The sequence below is a fragment of the Helianthus annuus genome, chromosome 2 (assembly GCF_002127325.2).
Source record: "Helianthus annuus cultivar XRQ/B chromosome 2, HanXRQr2.0-SUNRISE, whole genome shotgun sequence".
Taxonomy (NCBI): Eukaryota; Viridiplantae; Streptophyta; class Magnoliopsida; order Asterales; family Asteraceae; genus Helianthus; species Helianthus annuus.
The window spans coordinates 5,778,468-5,798,138 of record NC_035434.2 but is presented as its reverse complement, the minus strand read 5'-3'; positions in this window follow the sequence as shown (position 1 = coordinate 5,798,138).

Genomic DNA, 19,671 nt, shown 5'->3' with positions numbered 1-19,671 from the left:
ATCTAAATTCCAGCTTTTTCCAGCTGTTCCCCTCATTTGCACATGGTTTTAATGAAACTATGGGCTCCCATGGTTTCACAAAACCATGAGCACATGTGTACGGATGAGATCGAAGCTCGTTTTACGATGAACGATCCTAACGGTTCTAGTTTTCCTATAAATACCCACCATGTTTTCATTCATTCCTCACATTTGAATCTGATTCAAGCTCTCTAAGTGGAAGTATATGCTTCCTACCTGAGAGAGAATCGGGTTCAAATCTTGCGGGGACCTTCTGTAAGTATTCTTTCGCGTTTTTCATTCGTTTTTATCGTTAAAGTCAAACTGCGTTTGACTTTCTGCATTGACCAGTTTATGGTCAATGCGAAGTTCGTTTGAACTTCATAACGTGAGCATAATCACGATGGTTATAGTCCCTAGTGACTATACCTACTGATTACCACGTTATCTAGGCTCAGTGACGAGTCGTAGTTTCGGCCAAAATGCGTTTTCTCGCGTATTTTGTAACCAAACTACTCTAGGGTATTAAAACCATTTGTTTTAATACCAAACCTGTTTTCTAACATTACTAAACATGTTCTAGCATGTTTAGCTCGTCGCTTTTAGATTTGTGCTTGTTTAGGGTCGTAAAGGTAGGCGATCTAATCAATCGCTTATGCTTACGAACCCGACCCATTTGGTCGATCGTTAGGATCCGACCAAACATTTTAGGTGACCATAGTTGCGTAGGGAATAACCTCCTGAGGTTATACCTTATGGCCACGACGTTTAAGTAGTTGTATGATAAGTAGTTCTTATGCCTTAGGTAAATTACCAAAATACCCTTTTTGCGCCAAAAATCATTTTAAACCTATGTAACATAATTTTTGACATCTAAACTGACTTAGCAACAATATTAAGCATGTTAAGGCATATCTTACTTGTCATAGGACTAGTTAGGCTTTTCGAACGCGTTTTACGCAAACGACGCGTTAAAGTAGCATAAGCTACCTAAGCGAGTCGTAACGGGTCAAAAGCACTTAGGATAGGTTTCGTTTTAGTATGTAGGCTTTGTCAAACCATATTACATAAGTTCCCACACTTATTTGGTTTACGAACCCTCGTACTACCCGATCCTCCGTTAGGTCCGGTTATTAATATAGATGCCTTTATAGGTGCCGTTTGATTCCGTGATCTTCTAGCTTCGCTTGGTGGTTATCCTACGACTTCTAAGCAATCTCAAGTGAGTACATAGTCCCCTCTTTTACTGTTTTCCAAACATTTTGGGGTGAAACATATGTGCCTACTTGTTACTTTCATGCTTTTCATGTTTTCGCATTATATACTTGCTAAGTTCATTAGTACACTTATAGTACACGATTTACATTACATTGTTTTGCTATGTATGTTAACTTAGCATGCTAGCACATTGATTTATATTACATTGTTTTGCTATATATGTTTACATGGCATATTAGCACATTGTTTTACATGACTTTTCTGCTTTGTATGTTTACTTAGCATACTTAGTACATTGTTTTCACATAATTTGTTTACAGTTGGTATGACATTTGGTTTGTATAAATGGTTCTTTACTACATTCATTAACATTAGCTACGCCGCTCGGTAGTAAGTAATGGTACCATAGGACTTGACAAATCCCGTTCCTGACATCCTAGGTTTGTTTGGGTGAAAGGAATGACTGAATCCGTGAACATTTTACTTTGATAACCTTTACTCTAAGGTTATCCTGCTGTCTCAAGGCTTGAATGTAATGCGTTATCTTACCACATAAATGTTTGTATCAATAAAACAAGTTTTTACTTGGCAAAACATAACTTTTTGATTTATTCAAAATACTTTGTTTTGTTCCTTTTTACTTATGGTTAAGTATTCTCGTTTTGTTACTTACCATACATAACTTTTGATTACACATAACTACAAAAACATTTTGGGTTTTAAACATTGACAATGGTTTAGACAAGAACATTTGATGATTGGTTTGAAGATGAACTATATGCTTGGGTGGTTTATTTAAGTCATTTAATTTGGACTTATACATTTTTACACAAATAATACATTTTTCACAAGACTTCGTTTTACAAAAACAAACTTGCTTTATACAACTTATTTTACTTGGTCATTCTTTAACCACACATAATTCTCTTATTTATACATATCATCAAATTTTATCGCTTTTCAAATGATTTACAAAACAAAACATTTTACACGGTTCATGACTAACTTTTATTAAACACTTTTCTTAAACTTATAAGTCATGAATCCTATTTTCACAAAACCTATGTTACTCACAGGCATTTTTATGCTGACGTACCTATTTTCACATGTGTTTCAGGAGCTAATGCATAGGATGATCGTGACACGCTAGGGTGGACTTGGGCCTTAGTGACATAAAACAGAACTAGACTTAGTCTAATTACGTTATGTACTCTTTATTTCAGTAGTTTTAAGACAATGTGTCATGTTGGTTCTTGTTTTGAACAATGTATTCCACCCTTGGGTGATGAATAAAATATTATTTTAATTACCTTGGTTGTGGAACAATAATTCTGTTACAACACTCCCCGATGTTTCCGCCACGATTTGATGTTTTACGTGGTCGGGGTGTGACATCTGCTGCATGTGCACAATCAAAACGCTAAGCTTATCACTTAGAGATTGACATCCTTCTGATGTAGACTCCCATACCCTTGATGTTTATATTTGTTTGAGTATAAAAAATCTTGAAAACCATGCTCCTAGCATATGCTATGTTCTTTGAGGTCCCACTTTTTGCCAAAAAGATTCTCATCCTTTAACTGTGGCACAAGATTTTCAAGCTTGTTGTCACTGAACTGCTGAAGCCCCTATTACATGACAGATACCCAACTTTCTGTCTTTTAATGCACCATAGCACATGAATTGTTGATGAACTGGTAGAATGTCGATCAGAGGACATATGTTTTAGGGTAGGCTTTTTGTAAGAAACCATACTCATAGATGTTGCTAAGTGGTTGATATGGTGGATGATTTGTAAAATGTTGATATTTCAAAGAGGTGAGGCTGCAGATGTGATTTATCTGAGCTAACAACTGTTGGTGACTTTAAATGATCCAGCAGCTGTTTGAAATGAAAGCAGATAGTTTTGAAGGATAGGTGTGACACACTGATGATTTTTATTCATTTTAATGAATTTTCTCAACAGTGGTTAGGGGGTGAGGTAGTGACAGAGGTAGTGAAGGAAAGTATCTTTGGTCAAACACTATTTGTTCATCAGTGGATGAGCTTTAATAGCTGTTTTGAACATCTGTTGCTCTGATGAAAAACACAATTTTGACTTATGACAACACAACACAACATCATATCCAGCATTTGTTGATGGTGATTGTGAGTTACATGTAGAACCAAATACTTGACAAACACATTTTAAATGCAAGTTTAACAGAATTAATCATAACAACAGGGTTTACAGGTATTTTAATGCAGAGAATTCACAGGGTTTTTTTTATCACACATCTACTTAATGTTTTAAACATTCTATAGATTTTGGCAGTGATTGAGTATCCCAGATGATTATCACATTTTTACTTTGATTGTTCATTTTGTGTTTTAATCTTTTGAGAATTTAGAGTAAAACATGAACAGTCAAATGTTTGAAGTTTGTTAACAATCAACTAATATTACTGATTCAAACTTGAGTTTATGAATGAAATGATCCAGACTCTAACACCATCTCCTTTTGATTCCTTATCAAGGAAAATATTACCCTAGGCAAAAATAGAAGGGTTTTACATCCTGATAGGTGTTTGAACTTTCACAATCTGAAACAAGTAAAAGTACAAAATATCTCATTCTTAAAGAAAATGAAGAATAATATATCCTGTTTTATTTAACTAAACCTTTACAAGAAAAATAAGTAAAGATTTTTCTGAAAACATCAATTGGATCTGGTGTATTTTTAAAGTCAATGTAACTTTTATTTAAGTCAGAATCACTTTATTCTCAAGCTTAGGAAAATGGTCAGTGGTTTGAAACAAAATTTGATAACCACTGTTTGGTACCATTACCTTGTCAGATGATTGTGGTTGTGAGGTTGCCTGTTCACAAAGGTTTTTTTGAAAGTTCTTCGTAAACCTTATTACCTTGTGAAGAATTTCTGAAAATTTGGCCTAATCCTCTTTATTAATAATCAAACTGATGATACCTTCGTTACCTGAACTCCCTGATATAGTGATTGTACATGGTTTGATGGATGACAATTGTTTGACCAAGTATGTAGATCTCCTGTGGACACTTAAGTGTTTTGGATTTATACTCTTTTCTTTTGATTTCAAAAGTTTTGAGATAAATACACTTTTGAGTTTTTTCTGATTTTTCTTCTTTCCCTTTTTACCCTTTCCATAAATAAATGTTGTAACATTCACCGGAAAGGTTTTAAGGAAGGAATACTTGATCCATAATCATTTTCAGCAATGTTTTGAGAGATTTCGACATTTTTCACACATGCTTATGCCAAATTTCTCATTACTCATGATCTGGTTTTCTCAACATCAAGCATATAACCTCTGTAGGATTTCACCCTTTTTCTCACAAGAGATTTGGGTTAATTTCAAACTCTTTACAACACTGATATTTCACTATCATAGCTTTGGGTTGATCCATGGTTATGTTATATCTGATGCATATTTTTGAGACAACTGATTTTCATCTTAATTTTAAACAATCTTGTTTTTAACTTTTGAAGGTTTTCAAAATTGTTGTTCACGTATAAGATTTTGTTCCTAAGGTTTTGTTCATCTCTCATATGTTACCAAAGGCATAAATGCCATTTTTCTGAACATAAGTCTTTAATGACATGAGATAAACCCTTAGCAGCAGTCAATCATGGAACCAAACATAGTTTTCATCAAAAACACTCATAGATCTATGAAAAACTATAACCAATCCGAGATTATTAAATTTTACCAACTTTAACAATCATTAGTAGTTTATATCAGATTGTCAGTGTTATGTGAATCCTATGCGATAGATGACATCTTGGTTGTTTTACAAAAGTTTTTCGAATAACCAACTTTAAACGTGGTTATCCTTTACTTTTGTTTTTCAACAAATACGACTAACCTTAGTATCAATAAATTTTGAGCTGAAATGTTATGTTAAATTGATTGTTAGATCAAATTTGACTGTCCGAGCTCTGATATCAATTGTTAGGATCTGAGTTTCATATGATTGTGTTTGTTTGTAATAATTGAACAATGAATGAATGTAAAACAGAGATCTAATGCAGCAGAAATAAAACAAACTTTGTAAACACAATCAAAGGAACAATAGTTTTCATAAACATGTGAATCTCATTAGAGTCGAATGATTATAATCAAAAGATTACATACATGCTTACATACTAAAACTCCCCCTCAGCTCGAGCTCCATGGTTGATCATACAAGATGATAGAATTGAAGGAGAAAACTCCTTTTTAAATAGAACAGTACAAACTGTTCTATTTATAGTACAGATCAAACCACTAAGAATCAAAGCTGACGTCGCCATGAAAGTGACATCTAACAACTTAACGACCTCTAAGGACTGTTACATACAACCACTGCTATTACAAACTACTTCTTAACAATAAATACAAAGACAAGCTAAACTATTGCTTCTCATTCCACTGTTATACTCCTAGCAGTGCTTTGTGTCTTCAGCAGTACTTGAACCATGACAGTAGATTGATCATCAGTGCTTGCACTTCAACAGTCTTTAGACATGATCAGCCGTTGTAGGTCAGCAGTTGTAAAGATCAGTGGATTGGAGGTCATCAGATGTTGAAACCACTTTCAAGGGGAGAGACTTATATACATAACATCTGCTTATTTTGGATCCACTGCTCTGATCCAGTTTATGCTTTAATTATCTGTTCCTCTGATAGGGTTCAATCCCAACAAGTTTCAATCAATCGGATATAGTACCGTGTCAGTGATTAGAGTTATTACCCTGATAACTAGCAGAGTTTCGAGGTTTAGGGAATTTATTGAAAGAAACAGAGATATGAGATGTAGAATGTCGTTTTTAATGAGCGAACTGAGCAAATTGAACTAGTCCCACACTGCATCATGTATACTCACATTTGGTCTCCCCTGCGCGTCGCACACGGGTCGGCCTCCCCTGGAGCGTGTCGCGGGGAGGGTCAACCTGGATTTGGTCGCCACGTGTCCCACGTAGGTCTGACACGTATCGCAGTGTCGTGACGCGTGTCCTTGGCCGCCCTTCTCGTCCAATCGCCCATTTCTCTCGATTTTCGTGCCGATACTTATCATGTATGCTCGGGTCTTGATTCCATTCGGTTTGTTTTTTAATTTTGAATCTAATGAAAGTTACATTTGTATTGTTTGGTTCATTGACTGTCAAGTTTTTGTTACGCATACTTCTTGTTTTGATTACAGGTTGTTGTCGAGAATATTTCTGAGGGTTGTTACAATCGAGAAGAGTAAATATTTGATTGTTTTGAGCCAACCGCATTAAAACACTAAAGAACCGTATTCTCATAGAACGTGAACGAGAAATTTGTGCCAAGTGGAATTGGCCAAGTAACTTTTAGGTTGTTTTTAAATAAGTTCAGTAGTCTAATTTTTTTTTCAACGTTTGTTTTTTATTCCAATTCGCTAGTTTATGTTTTTTTAATGTACTTTTTTTAAGTTTAATGTAAATTTTCATTATTTGTCTAAAATATTTTATTTTGACTTATAAAAAGAGTGAGTGATGGAATGTAATAAGTGATAACCATTACGTTTATACCATATGTTAAAGCCTTTTATGTCACACCCCCAAAATCCGCCTGCGGATAACACCCGCTTCGAGGGCGTGACTGACCAGGATCCAGCCACCAATTATACTGACTAATTAAGTTGATAATAAAAAGTAATACTTACTAACCATAAGATTAGCAAATATCAAGTTCAGAGTTTAAGGTTTCAAGTTCAAACAGTAATAAGTAGCGGAAGCATAAGTAAACAGTTTTAAACAATGTTCATAAGGTAAGCATGATAAATGCCCAACACACGGGCAGACGACCACTACACGTCCCAAGCAGCTGCTCCAGTCACTGGCCACCTGCAAAGCATGCAGTAAGGGGTCAACAATAATGCTGAGTGAGTTCACTAGTTGTCCAGTTTTAATTACCAAAAACTCGTTTCACCAGTTAATTTATCCGTTTATACATGCCATGGGGAGCTACCCCAAAAGTTAGCGACTAAACTGTTTTTCCAATACCGAACACTAGGTAACCGTTTGCGTTTCCGCAGGATGCCCCGATGTCAATGTTCTATCATCATTGACGGATGCCTGAGTACATTAGTTCACGACCGATCCCATACCATGGCACGGTGTGAGGTTGGTAAAACCTAAATAGCGCTATCAACTAATAACCCGTTCGCCTGGCCCCGGCGACTAATCGGTATTATGTAGTAGGGACTTGAGTGATAGAGTTGCGTTTAGTGCCGTTTGGTTGCATTCCGTATAAACAGTAATTAACTAAAAGGTTTCCCAATGACAAGGGAAGGAAAAGTAAGTTGGTTCCCAATAACTAGGGAAGGAATGTAAATGGTATCCCCTTTACAAGGGGATAGGGTTGTTTTAGTCTCGTGTCCCAAACCACCGGGACGCATGCTTTTAAGTTGTGAACTCACCTTGGTTTGCTCGGTAGATATTTTTACCCGGTCAAGTATGTTGGTCACCACGTCCTAACATGGTTACCAAATATGGGTCAAGTCGGGTACAAGTAACACATAGCGAGCACGTATGGCAAACACATATAGCAAACACGTATAACATGTGAATACACAAACAGTTGGGTTATTGGGTCAGCCCTATACACACAATCAGCAGCAACATCACGTAGCCCAGTCAACAGAAAGCCCAACAGTCAAAGCCCAATAACACCAAAATAGTCCAGTCGAGACAAGGGTGGTTGCGACTCGCAACCAAGGTTACGACTCGCAACCGAGGTCTCGGTTCATCACGTTTTGGTTACGACTCGCAACCAGAGGTTCCGACTCGCAACCGGCGGTTTCGACTAGCAGCAGTGGTTACGACTCGCAACCGGATTCGATACGCGTTGATTGCGACTCGCAACCGGGAGATCTCGACAAGACTTGATGTGGTCTCGAGTCGCAACCAAAGGTTACGACTCGCAACCGTGATTACGTGCACAACAAACTCTTCTAGAACCTGCAATGTACTGACCAATAGGATTGCATTTTCATGTAAATTGTGTACTATATCCACTAACATGTCTGTTTGTCTATAATGTGTCTAATTTGGATCAAACAAAGCATATTCAAAATATTTGAGTGACATTCATGCTGTTCATAACATTCAAATAACATTCAAACATCATTCATGAATATACAATCCCTAACATCACTTTAATATCATTCGGATAGCAAAATCATCAAATCCCTTATAAAAATATTAGAACACATTTCATCACTAAACATCATAACATGAACGGACATAATAGATATTATCATTCTCGGTTCCTAAGCATAATCGGATACTAACCATTCGACCAAAGTCGTGAATATTCATTCTATCTAAACATTCCGAAACAAACATGTTAATCGGTTATGCATTCCACACACATATTATTCACACAAAACATGGCAACAATCATCATCCATACACAAGAATCATAGTAACACATTTTTGTACTAACCGGTTGAAGTTGTGGGTTTGAAGAAGCAAAGATTCTTTCCGGTTGGTGATTCCGAGCTAGAGCCGAGGTGTTCTTGTTGTTGGTTGATCCGAGAGGGAAAAGGAGAGGGGAGGGAGGTGATTCTTTGTGAGGGTTTTAGGGTTTTGGTGAGAGAGATGAGAGGAGAGTATGAGAGAAAATGTTGCAAAAATGGTAGAATGGTGAGGGTTGGCCGGTATATGTATCGAGTGGGTTGAGGATGGGCTTTGGCCCTAACCGGCCCAATTTACTGTTCACTCGAGACCATCCCGGGTCTCGAGTCGGGTTTCGGCTCCTATATATATAACACACACACATATATATATATCTATACGTACATATATGCACACAACACGCAATAACGAGCAATTCATAATTTTTCACTAAATAGTTTACGTACACACATGTTACATCGAAAGGTTGTCCGGGAAAATCCGAAGTGTCACATTATCCCCAAGTTTTAAGAACTTTCGTCCCGAAAGTTAAGGCAGCCACTGTCAAGCTAGCGTAAGTGAATGCGTTTCAACGGGGTGTCACATCATCCCCCCGTTAGTTTGGAATTTCGTCCCGAAATTCAGCTGTAGCTTCAGTGCTGGGGTTTTCGTTTGGGAACAACTGGGGATACTTGTGCTTCATCTGGTCTTCCCGCTCCCAGGTATACTCTGGGCCACGTCGCGAGTTCCAACGGACTCGTACAAGAGGTATCTGGCTACGTTTGAGGATTTTGATCTCTCGATCCGTGATCTCAATCGGTTCCTTAGTAAAGTGTAGCTGTTCATCAATGGTTAGTTCCTTGAAAGGAATTACGAGCGTTTCGTCTGATAGACACTTCTTTAGATTGGATATGTGAAATACGTTGTGTACCGCATTCAGTTCCTCAGGCAGGTTCAATCTGTAAGCAACCTTACCGATTTTCTCAGTAATTTCGAATGGTCCGATGTATCGCGGATTAAGCTTGCCCCGTTTACCAAAGCGAACCACACCCTTCTAGGGTGAGACCTTAAGTAGAACCCGGTCACCGACCTGGAATTCCAATGGTTTCCTACGCTTATCAGCGTAACTCTTCTGACGGTCACGAGCTGCCGCCATGCGTTGTCTGATCTGGGCAATCTTTTCCGTTGTATCTACCACCATCTCTGGGCCCGTGATTTGACTATCACCGATTTCCGCCCAGCAGAGAGGTGACCGGCATTTACGACCGTACAATGCCTCAAAAGGTGCTGCCTGAATACTGGTGTGGTAGCTGTTGTTGTAGGAGAACTCTACTAGCGGTAGATGCTTCTCCCAGTTCTTGCCAAAATCGATCACACACGCTCTAAGCATGTCCTCTAGGGTTTGGATGGTACGTTCGGATTGTCCATCCGTTTGCGGGTGATAAGCAGTGCTCATGTCCAAGCGTGAGCCAAAGGATTTGTGCATAGCTTGCCACAATTCCGAAGTAAATCGAGCGTCTCGGTCGGAAATAATTGAGGTTGGCACCCCGTGCCTCGAAACTACTTCCTTTAAGTAAATTTCCGCCAAGGTAGAAAACTTGTCTGTTTCCTTAATAGCCAGAAAGTGCGCGGACTTGGTCAATCGATCTACTATTACCCAAATAGTGTCATTTCCGCGTTGAGACCTAGGTAGCCCTGTAACAAAATCCATGGAAATTTGCTCCCATTTCCATTTCCATTTCGGGATTTCTGGTTGTTGGAGTAGACCTGCTGGCTTCTGGTATTCTATCTTGACTCTTGCGCAAGTCAAACATTTGCTGACGTATGCTGCTATGTGGGCCTTCATGCCAGGCCACCAATATGTAGTCTTCAAGTCGTGGTACATCTTGTCCGAACCAGGATGTACGGAGTAGCGGGATTTGTGGGCTTCATCCATCACGAGTTCACGTAAATCTCCATAGAGAGGAACCCAAATGCGCCCTGTTACATAGTAAGCGCCATCCTCTTTCTGTTCTAGTCGCTGTCTCGATCCTCGCAAAGATTCAGCCCTGATGTTTTCCGGCTTCAATGCTTCAACTTGAGCATTTCGGATCTGGGTAGGGAGGTTAGACTGGATGGTAAGTTGCAATGCTCGCACGCGCTTCGGTATAGCGTCCTTTCGGCTGAGGGCGTCTGCCACGACATTGGCCTTGCCCGGATGGTATTTGATGGCGCATTCGTAGTCATTCAAGAGTTCGACCCATCGACGTTGTCGCATGTTCAATTCCTTTTGCCTAAAGATATGCTCGAGACTCCTGTGATCGGTGTAAATGGTGCACCTGGTACCGTACAGGTAATGTCTCCATATCTTAAGAGCAAAAACCACTACTCCTAGTTCCAAGTCATGCGTAGTGTAGTTTCTTTCATGCGTCTTGAGTTGTCGAGAGGCGTAGGCAATAACTTTCTCGCGTTGCATTAACACGCAACCGAGCCCATGAATAGACGCGTCGCAGTAAACCACAAAGTCGTCCGTGCCTTCAGGTAACGAGAGAATAGGAGCGCTACAGAGGTTATCCTTTAGCCTCTGAAAGGCCGACTCCTGAGCTTCATTCCACTTGTAAACAATGCCTTTCTGAGTAAGAGTTGTGAGGGGTTGTGCAATCTTTGAGAATCCCTGAATGAATCTGCGGTAGTAGCCTGCCAAACCCAAGAATTGGCGAACTTCAGTGGGAGTCTTAGGCGTAGGCCAGTTCTTTATTGAGTCGATCTTAGCGGGGTCGACGTGAATTCCATCCATGTTAACTACATGGCCGAGGAAATGGACTTCTCGAAGCCAGAAGTCACATTTAGAGAATTTGGCGTACAGCTGCTCGTTGCGAAGGAGTTCCAGAATAAGGCGTAGGTGTTGTTCATGCTCCTCTTGACTTTTCGAATAAATCAGGATGTCGTCGATAAACACAATCACGAATTTGTCGAGGTAAGGCTTGCACACTCGGTTCATGAGATCCATGAAAACCGCAGGTGCATTAGTCATTCCGAAAGGCATAACGAGGAACTCGTAATGACCATAACGAGTCCTGAATGCAGTCTTAGAGATGTCTTCATCACGAACTCTCAGCTGATGATAGCCTGATCGCAGATCAATCTTAGAATAGTAACTCGATCCTTGCAGTTGATCAAACAAATCATCGATGCGCGGGAGAGGGTAACGATTCTTGATGGTAACCTTGTTCAACTCACGATAGTCAATGCACATTCGGAATGTGCCATCCTTCTTCTTGACAAAGAGTACTGGTGCTCCCCAGGGTGATGAACTAGGACGGAAAAATCCTTTATCCAAAAGTTCCTGTAGTTGCGTAGAGAGTTCTTTCAGTTCTGCAGGGGCTAGACGGTACGGTGCACGAGCTATAGGTGCTGCTCCGGGAGCTAGCTCGATTTGGAATTCTACCTGACGGTGGGGAGGGAGTCCGGGTAGTTCCTCAGGAAATACCTCGGGATAGTCGCGCACTACCGGAAAATCTTCAATCCTCTTTTCCTTTTCATGGGTGTCGATGACGAGTGCGAGGATTGCGGTGTGCCCTTTCTGCAAACACTTCTGGGCCTTTAAAAGCGAGATAATGCCTGTGACTTCTCCACCTTTGTTGCCTTGGACGATGAGGGGTTGACCAGAACGGCGAGGTATACAGACTGCTTTCTCTTGACAGAGGATCTCAGCGCGATGTTTGGATAACCAATCCATACCAATGACGACATCGAAGCTTCCAAGTTTGACGGGGAAAAGATCGATACTAAACGTGTGGCCAGACAATTCTAGTGTGCAGTCGTGGATCATGTGCGTGGCCTCAATGTTCCTACCATTAGCTATCTCGACGACGTGCTTAGAACTTAATAATGCAGGCGAGTGCTTAAGTTTCTTACTAATGCGAAGGGATACATAACTGGCATCGGCACCGGAATCAAATAACACAGAAACATAACGATCATCGAGTAGGAACTTACCCGCCACGACGTTGGGATCGTTCCTTGCTTCACCAGCTCCAATCACGAATGCTCTTCCCCTTGCGCCATTCCCAGCATTGTTGTTTTGCTCAATGTTCCCAGCTCCCTGATTGTTGTTGCGATTCTGATTCAGTTCAGGGCAATCCTTTCGCATGTGCCCTGTTGCCCCACATTTAAAACATGCCCGGTTGTTTCCCTACTGCTGTTGCTGTTGAGGTTGTTGCTGATTCTGCCTTGCTGGGAACTGACTTCTACAATCCTTGGCTTCGTGCCCCATCTTGTGGCATCGCTGACACTGACCCTTGTTACATGCCCCATTGTGGTGCCTGTTACACTTGTTGCACTTAGGGTAGCTTCCCCGGTAGCCACCCTGTTGCTGAGTGCCTTTGTTGTTGTCAGTTTTCCTTTGCTGAGCTGGGGCCTGAGTAGAGTTGGCATCCTTGCCATGATTTCCATCCCACTTTCGTTTGCCATCACTGGAAGTTCCTTCCGCAGCACTGATCCTTTTGGGCAACCTGCCCTCCTCCACAGCCTGGTTGGTGAGTTTGTGGGCAAGACGAACCACGGGCTGTATGGCAGTGAGGTTGGCCGAGGTTACGTGGCTCCTGATTTCCGGGACTAAACCCTTGATGTACAATTCGATCCTTCGGTACATGGGTCGGGACATGTTTGGACAAAGAGCAGCATAGTCGTTGGACAGCTTGGTGTAGGTCTCAATCTCTGACCCAACCATCTTGAGTTCATAGTACTCGTCCTCGAGTTTGTGGATGTCATCCCTGTGACAGTACTCTTCCTTGATCATATCCTTGAAATCTTCCCATGCAGTAGCGTTTGCAGTCTCCAAACCAAGCATTTGAATTTGCACCTTCCACCATGAAAGTGCGCTTCCCTCAAGAGTACCAGTAGCAAACTTCACCCAATTAGCAGGGGGACACTCGCAGACAGCGAAGACAGCTTCGACCTTCTCGATCCAGTGCAGGAGACCTATGGCACCCTCAGTGCCACTGAATGGAAGAGGCTTGCAATCCATGAAGGCCTTGAAGGTGCAGACACGTGGTTGCACAGGCGCAGGCTGACCTGTTGTGAGGAGTGAAGCGAAATAGGTTTAGAGGCGAAAAGACGATGTGGCGGTAGGATCTAAACATCCTAAAACAACGAGTTTACCTATAGGGTGGGCTGCGAAAGTTGCGGCCACAGTGTTGAGCAGGTTAGTGAACTGAGCCTGAGTCATGTTGACGTTTCCTCGTCCGCGTCCACTCATTGTCTTCATAACCAGAAAACATAGTATGAGTGTGGTGTCGTAACATAGCGAGAATGAGGTAGAAGAGAGGAGGCGTATCTATCTAATCAGGCAAACTAGTACGTATAGTAAAGCAGAAAGCATAAGACAATTAAGCAAGTAAATATGGGTCCGAGCTATGAGGTCAGATAAGTCAAGCCTTGCACTTGGAGTGTAGTGTCGTCACGAGTCACGGGTTATAGTCTGGTTTTTTTTTTTTTTTTTTTTTTCTCAAAAAGATTTTCCCCCTTTTTAAAACCAAGTTCACTATAACCAATGGCTCTGATACCAATCTGTCACACCCCCAAAATCCGCCTGCGGATAACACCCGCTTCGAGGGCGTGACTGACCAGGATCCAGCCACCAATTATACTGACTAATTAAGTTGATAATAAAAAGTAATACTTACTAACCATAAGATTAGCAAATATCAAGTTCAGAGTTTAAGGTTTCAAGTTCAAACAGTAATAAGTAGCGGAAGCATAAGTAAACAGTTTTAAACAATGTTCATAAGGTAAGCATGATAAATGCCCAACACACGGGCAGACGACCACTACACGTCCCAAGCAGCTGCTCCAGTCACTGGCCACCTGCAAAGCATGCAGTAAGGGGTCAACAATAATGCTGAGTGAGTTCACTAGTTGTCCAGTTTTAATTACCAAAAACTCGTTTCACCAGTTAATTTATCCGTTTATACATGCCATGGGGAGCTACCCCAAAAGTTAGCGACTAAACTGTTTTTCCAATACCGAACACTAGGTAACCGTTTGCGTTTCCGCAGGATGCCCCGATGTCAATGTTCTATCATCATTGACGGATGCCTGAGTACATTAGTTCACGACCGATCCCATACCATGGCACGGTGTGAGGTTGGTAAAACCTAAATAGCGCTATCAACTAATAACCCGTTCGCCTGGCCCCGGCGACTAATCGGTATTATGTAGTAGGGACTTGAGTGATAGAGTTGCGTTTAGTGTCGTTTGGTTGCATTCCGTATAAACAGTAATTAACTAAAAGGTTTCCCAATGACAAGGGAAGGAAATGTAAGTTGGTTCCCAATAACTAGGGAAGGAATGTAAATGGTATCCCCTTTACAAGGGGATAGGGTTGTTTTAGTCTCGTGTCCCAAACCACCGGGACGCATGCTTTTAAGTTGTGAACTCACCTTGGTTTGCTCGGTAGATATTTTTACCCGGTCAAGTATGTTGGTCACCACGTCCTAACATGGTTACCAAATATGGGTCAAGTCGGGTACAAGTAACACATAGCGAGCACGTATGGCAAACACATATAGCAAACACGTATAACATGCGAATACACAAACAGTTGGGTTATTGGGTCAGCCCTATACACACAATCAGCAGCAACATCACGTAGCCCAGTCAACAGAAAGCCCAACAGTCAAAGCCCAATAACACCAAAATAGTCCAGTCGAGACAAGGGTGGTTGCGACTCGCAACCAAGGTTACGACTCGCAACCGAGGTCTCGGTTCATCACGTTTTGGTTACGACTCGCAACCGGCGGTTTCGACTAGCAGCAGTGGTTACGACTCGCAATCGGATTCGATACGCGTTGATTGCGACTCGCAACCGGGAGATCTCGACAAGACTTGATGTGGTCTCGAGTCGCAACCAAAGGTTACGACTCGCAACCGTGATTACGTGCACAACAAACTCTTCTAGAACCTGCAATGTACTGACCAATAGGATTGCATTTTCATGTAAATTGTGTACTATATCCACTAACATGTCTGTTTGTCTATAATGTGTCTAATTTGGATCAAACAAAGCATATTCAAAATATTTGAGTGACATTCATGCTGTTCATAACATTCAAATAACATTCAAACATCATTCATGAATATACAATCCCTAACATCACTTTAATATCATTCGGATAGCAAAATCATCAAATCCCTTATAAAAATATTAGAACACATTTCATCACTAAACATCATAACATGAACGGACATAATAGATATTATCATTCTCGGTTCCTAAGCATAATCGGATACTAACCATTCGACCAAAGTCGTGAATATTCATTCTATCTAAACATTCCGAAACAAACATGTTAATCGGTTATGCATTCCACACACATATTATTCACACAAAACATGGCAACAATCATCATCCATACACAAGAATCATAGTAACACATTTTTGTACTAACCGGTTGAAGTTGTGGGTTTGAAGAAGCAAAGATTCTTTCCGGTTGGTGATTCCGAGCTAGAGCCGAGGTGTTCTCGTTGTTGGTTGATCCGAGAGGGAAAAGGAGAGGGGAGGGAGGTGATTCTTTGTGAGGGTTTTAGGGTTTTGGTGAGAGAGATAAGAGGAGAGTATGAGAGAAAATGTTGCAAAAATGGTAGAATGGTGAGGGTTGGCCGGTATATGTATCGAGTGGGTTGAGGATGGGCTTTGGCCCTAACCGGCCCAATTTACTGTTCACTCGAGACCATCCCGGGTCTCGAGTCGGGTTTCGGCTCCTATATATATAACACACACATATATATATATATATCTATACGTACATATATGCACACAACACGCAATAACGAGCAATTCATAATTTTTCACTAAATAGTTTACGTACACACATGTTACATCGAAAGGTTGTCCGGGAAAATCCGAAGTGTCACATTTTAGCTACATGAATTTTAGCATGGAGGCTAGGTGTGTTCATCAGTTTGATTAATGATTTATTCTATTTGGTCCTTTGGGTTTATTCAGATTTAAACATTTTTCCCTAACCAATATCCAAGTAGATCGAATTTTTTAAAGATCAATTCTTGAGCCTAGGCCTATTACGAACGTTCATGAACTGTTCATGAACTTGTTCGGCGGGAAGTTCGTTTATGTTCGTTTATTTAATAAATAAATGAACATGAACAAAAAATTTGTTCATTTAATTAAATGAACGAACATGAACACACCTTGTGTAACATACGAAACTTTTATAACCCTAATATAATAAATACTATACGTTTAGGATAAGTTAATAATATGTGATTTTAATGTGGTAGTTTGTTTTTTTGTTTTTTTTTTTTTTTAACATCAATAGTAATCATATTATAGTAGTAACAATATATAATAACCTTTAACAATATATGAATACGTGTATTTTTGAATTAAAAAGAAATCATATTATAATAGCATTTAAAGTCATGGAAGATTCTACAATTGCCTGGTTGTTCAATTGTGTTAACCGACCATAAAAAAAGGAAATAATGAGTCATTTGGAAGGTCAAATGATACGATCCAATCTCAGCCATTTTAGAAATTTACTCCACCATCTTTTATAAACTTTCTAAATTTCATTTACCCATTACGTTCCTAAACCCTGCAACTATCAAAGCCATACCGCCATAGTATTCCGCCTGGGCCACTTCCGTTCGCCGGAGCTCCGGTCCGCCGCCGTCAGATTTACCATCCCAGTTCCTTGACCCGTTCCGTTGCAACCACAGCCATCTCCACACCCTCCAAGTAGGACCGTCGCTGTGAATTGGTGTCGTAGTCTTAACATTCCGTTTGAGTCCGTCTGAATATTCACCATCCAGGTATGGTTCATGGCTACTCCGTTCTTCTTCAACGGACTAATGTACGATCTTAAACTTTGTCTTTTAAAATTTTTCCGGCGATGTACACAGCAGCCCACGACCATTGCTGTTACTCTCTTGGTTCCGTTGAATCGTTAGAAAGTTTGAATCGTTGGTCTCGGATTGGTTCTGTTTGACTAATAAGGTACCTAACTCGAATCTTCTTCTGAATTCGAGTATAAACATATGAATGCTAGTTGGTTTCGATTGTCCCGGCTACTAAAACCTTGTTAATCGAAATAAGATAAGCATACTAATAGGTCGATTTTAGTTTTGTGTGTTTACCGGAGAGTTATGAAGAGAGGGAGAGGGTTTCGGAATTTATGGTTATATATGTATGTGTGTTAATATAGATATGTGAGTGTGTATGTTTGTATCTCTCTCTCTCTCTATATATATATATATGAATGTATGTATGTGTGTGTTATCTTATGTGTTTGAGTGTGTGTTATGTATATATAATGTCTGTGTGTGTGAATGTCAAATTGGGTGTACAGTGTGCGTGAGTTTGGTTTGTGTGCGTACTGTGTTCATTTGTGTGTTTTAATTATATTCTACATGTATGAGTGTGTTGTGTCATGTATGGTGTGTGCATGAAGTGTATGTTATGTTAGGTATATGAGTGTGCATGGTTACATTTTATATATTATAATACTTTTACCTCTTATGTAGGCACTTATATATTATAATACTTTTACTATCAATGTAGGTGTTATATATATACATATGTATAATGTACATGTGTTCTATTTATGTATGGATGTGTATTGGGGATGTTATAAACATCATATACTTGATTTTTTTTATTATTTAGTTACAATATGAATTTTATTAAAAAGGTTTTATAAGTCTAGAATAAAGTATATAACATTATTTATCTCTTATATTTTTTTATAGAACGTTGACACTCACACTTCAGTCATATTTTTTTTTTTTATAAATAAAGATAGTATGGACTTATACTTGTAATAGTATTCATTTGAATTTCAGACTTCATTTCTAAAATCTATAAACTCATTTTCTTATATAAATGCATAGATGTTGTTTCGTGAAAACAAATTGTTATATATCTCTAAAATCTAGGCCGTGTGTGTTTCGATTAAGCTCAAATAGTTATCTTCGATTTTCGTTATTTTTATAAACAAAAGGAGTAAAACTGATTTTTTTTCTTTTTCGCCGGGAAATCTCTGAACGAACGAATCACCAAACATAAATAAATATTCATAAAACTAATTTGGGCTATAACGGGATTATAGGTTCTTGACTGTTGAGCACGACTTGATTTTGTGTTGCTTTGCTTTGCAAAAACTAAGGTACGGATTCGTTGGTCTTCTTATCAGAGTATTTATTTATTATTTTTTTTATCATATCCGTTACTTTGCAGTACGGATTTTTGTCTGTTTCCGTTTCAGTTCACATTTATTATTTGATAAGTTCGTAGTAGCATGCAATACACCGTAGTAATTGTAATCATCGTCGCATGTTCTCGTAAGCATTATGTTCAGTTGCCTGTAAATGGCTTTAGTTTTTGTACTCTGTCACCCGAGCATGTTTGGTTTGGTTTGGTTCGGTTTGGTTCGGTTTGGTTTGGTTTGTAGAGATGGAACAATGGGTGCACACCGCACTTACCGTCTCATAGGTGCATGGACTAGCTAGCTGTGTACCTGTTTGGTTGTTTAGGCTCGTGGGTGCTTCCGTCTGACGTGACTTAATTAATTTTTAAGTGTAGTCGCGTAGTGCGACATCTATATATGTTTGATATGTTTCTGATTTTGCCATGATGTGTTTCGATATGTGTTCGTTTATGTTCCAGTCAAGTAGTGGGTTATACCTCGGACTCTGTTCAGTTTTGTTTCCGTAGAAGTTTGGTTTCTGATCTGAAATAACATCTGTTTGGATTTCGTACTTTATTATGTCTGTTCTTTACTTTTACTTTTGATTTTCCGTTACTGAGCAACCTTTGGCTCAGCCGTAGTTTTTTTTCTTTGTTGTGTTGTCTGATTTGTTGACAGGTAATCAGGGGAATGTTGGGAACTAGCGTAGATGAGAGTTAATTCAATTCAAGAATAAAAGACTTTTCTTTATTTTAGTATTTAAATTAACTAAGACTTTAGGATTTCTTGGTTTGATTCGAGACTTTTGGTTGTCTTTTGGATTCCATTTTTTTCCTTTTTAAATGG